This window comes from Cariama cristata, unplaced genomic scaffold (genome assembly GCF_000690535.1).
Source record: "Cariama cristata isolate BGI_N322 unplaced genomic scaffold, ASM69053v1 scaffold44150, whole genome shotgun sequence".
In the NCBI taxonomy this organism is placed as follows: domain Eukaryota; kingdom Metazoa; phylum Chordata; class Aves; order Cariamiformes; family Cariamidae; genus Cariama; species Cariama cristata.
In genome coordinates, this window is record NW_009597191.1 from 8,381 (window position 1) to 11,698 (window position 3,318).

The 3,318-nt window shown below is 37.3% G+C and overlaps 1 pseudogene across 1 annotated transcript; it reads left to right on the forward strand.

The window, feature by feature from the left end:
• Positions 1-478: 478 nt before the first annotated feature.
• On the forward strand, positions 479-2,588 carry LOC104168241 (annotated as a pseudogene). The gene is made up of 2 exons (XR_696514.1): positions 479-580; positions 1,380-2,588. The product of XR_696514.1 is annotated as a ubiquitin thioesterase ZRANB1 pseudogene (transcript).
• The last annotated feature ends 730 nt before the right edge of the window (positions 2,589-3,318 follow it).

Sequence of the window (3,318 nt, forward strand, 5' to 3'; positions counted from 1 at the left end):
CAATTGATACGACAAATTTGTATTTTCAACAGTTCTGCATGCTTAAAAATAGCATAGACTTCGGTCTTATATATTGGGTAACTATTCTGTGGTAAGGGAGGAAATAGACTGTATACATTTGTCTGTTTGTCGTTTATCTACCTGCCTTACCGTTTCCCTCTATTACGCCCTCTACACAAAGCTTTTTTTTTTTAACTTCCCCATCCTAAGTTTCAAATTGCAATAAGAGTGCTTACAGATGTTTTGGTGTGAGTTTGACATTGCTTGGATCTAGTTCTTTTACTTCAGCAGACTGATCACTTGTGTGGTGACTGGTTCTATGTAAGTATTGGTTGATTTTAACCGGTCTGTGTGTTAGTCTCAGCAGGTCATGACTGAGTTTAAATTGGGATCAGAATAGGTGTGGCATTTAATAATTAACTTTCTGGTTACTCAGGTCCAGTAGGAAACCTATAATGAGTCTGTTTTCATTTTGTTTACAGGAATAGTTATCTGCTTAGTCTCATCCTTTGTATCTGGCAATCTGAGGAAAAGGTCTGAGCCAGCATGAAGACAGAATCCCCTCTTCATTAGAGAAAAAGTGAGTTGGAACTGGGTTGAAATCTGGATTTGTAGAATGAAAATACTATGTTAGCTTGCCAACGCACACAACTTGAGCTTGCTTTCAAGTGGTATTTTAACTTTGTAACACTACTGTTATGAGCGATGTCCAATCGAGGCCTAGTCTCGGTTAAGCATGCATATAAAATTTTCAAATGTATGCATTTAATGGGAACTCCTACACCTTACTTTTCCAAAAGAACTGCTTACTCATTGTATAACTGCCTACCTGATACACTTCTTCCTTCCAAATCCCATGAGATCTTGTAATAGACCCCACAGAATGTAGACTTTTTGTTCTTTTTGTTGTAGTGTTGTATTCCTATTGAGTTTTATTTTAATAATTTAATATTTCTGACTTGTTTCTGGAACTGTACTGGTCTCTTCTCTGCTATTCTCAGTGCGTAATGTATATCTGTTTTCTGAATTTGTTTTGGAAGCCTCTGTGCAAATTTAAGAAATTCTAGAAATGGAGGACTGAGTTTTCTTGTTGTTTCTGCACTAGGAAATCCTGAATTCTGCATTTAAAATGCTGTTAGATCAAATCTTATCCTTTTCATAGTGGTTTTTTCCTCCCCTTAAATGTTCTAATAGTATCAAGAAAAAAAGATTGGCCCTTTGCCCAGCCAGATTTTTATATTTGGTGCTGTACACATCAACTGGGTTAAATCTCGGTGGTTGTTTCTTTGGTGTGGTTTGTTGTGTGTGGTGTTTTGTTTTTTTTGAAACAGAGCTCCTATGCAACCATTGTGTACTAATGATGTATTCTGATTACTTAGCTTTCTGCCTGACGCAGTTCATTTCAAGAAGTGCACGATGACAGAGCGTGGAATTAAATGGGCTTGTGAGTATTGTACATATGAAAATTGGCCATCTGCAATCAAATGTACCATGTGTCGTGCTCAGAGACCTAGTGGAACAATTATCACAGAAGATCCATTTAAAAGTGGTTCAAGTGATATTGGCAGAGACTGGGATCCTACAAGCACTGAAGGAGGGAGTAGTCCTTTGATATGTCCAGATTCTAGTGCAAGACCAAGGGTTAAATCATCTTACAGTATGGAAAGTGCAAATAAGTGGTCGTGCCACATGTGCACATACTTGAACTGGCCAAGAGCGATAAGATGTACTCAGTGCTTGTCTCAACGTAGGACCAGGAGTCCCACAGAGTCTCCTCAGTCTTCAGGTTCTGGTTCAAGACCAGTCCCTTTTTCTGTTGATCCATGCGAGGAATATAATGACAGAAATAAACTAAACACAAGGGCTCAGCACTGGACTTGTTCTGTTTGTACATATGAAAACTGGGCAAAGGCCAGGAAATGCGTTGTATGTGATCATCCCAGACCTAACAACATCGAAGCAATAGAACTGGCAGACACAGAAGAGGCTTCTTCGATCATAAACGAGCAAGACAGAGCTCGATGGAGAGGAAGCTGTAGTAGTGGTAATAGCCAAAGAAGATCTCCACCTACAACCAAACGTGAATCTGATGTGAAGATGGACTTCCAAAGAATTGAATTGGCTGGGGCTGTTGGCAGCAAGGAAGAACTTGAAGTTGACTTCAAAAAACTAAAACAAATAAAAAATCGGATGAAAAAGACTGACTGGCTGTTTCTAAATGCTTGTGTTGGTAAGTTGTTTGCTGCTACCTTATACTGTTACGTCTGTGGTTAGGTATTTTGGGAGAATGAAAAATTAAAACATAAACTTGACATTTGATTTCAAAACAGCTTTTTTAATCTCTGCTTTTTAATTTTAAAAAGTAAACCAAATGTGGAACTTCCTGAAATAGCACCTGCTAAGAGAGGGTGCAGAGTTCACCCATAATCTGAACAGAGTTAGACATGTTTCCCAACTATGCTTGGACTTTTTTGACCTCTTGTAGAAATGGATATCCGTGTAACCAAATCCTATTGTTCTTGTAGTCATCGAAAGGTGGAAAAATAGCAAAACCAGTTTAGAGAACAACATAATGCATATAGAACTGTAAAAAGTCCCATTATTGGATAATTAAAATTACTCTTCTTTCTGCTGTGGCAAGATACGCTAGTAGATTCAGCAGCTGCAGCTTGGGATTATTTGTAAACAGTGTGGAGCTTGCAACAGTACAAGATGCTCTGTCAGATGTTAAAAATAACACCAAAATATGTAGCTCCAAGAAACTGCATGTGTAATACTGACCTTGAAAGTAATAATATTGTATTAATACAGATACTGTGTTGTAAATGTTTACAGGCTTTCTGAACATATTTTTGTAGTCAACTGCTTCAAAGAATTCAAATACCGATTTTGTTTTGTATTTTAGTGCTTTCCTAAGGAAATTCTGGATAATTCTCGCAATGCTATTAAGGAACAGACATGTGAAAGCAGGGTTTTCTTCAGTTTTTGACCTTGGGAGTTAACTTTTGTGGTGTAACTTCCCAGAAGCAGATATCTTGTGCCATAGCATACAAGCAGGTTAAACACTTGAAATACATAACTATTTTTAGCATAAAACACTTCATTTGAAACTCCGGTGCTACTAGTATGTCTCGTACTGTTCCTTAATGTTTCATGAAGTCACTTCATGGTTGTTAATAATCAAAAAACTAATTTGTGGAGCTGCTTCGTTTAATATATTTGATCGAGTGTAAATGCTTTTATGAGTATCATGGGTTTGGTTTCTCTGAGATAATAAATATTCCTTTTTTTTCTTTTTTTGTGTTACATCAATAGTTG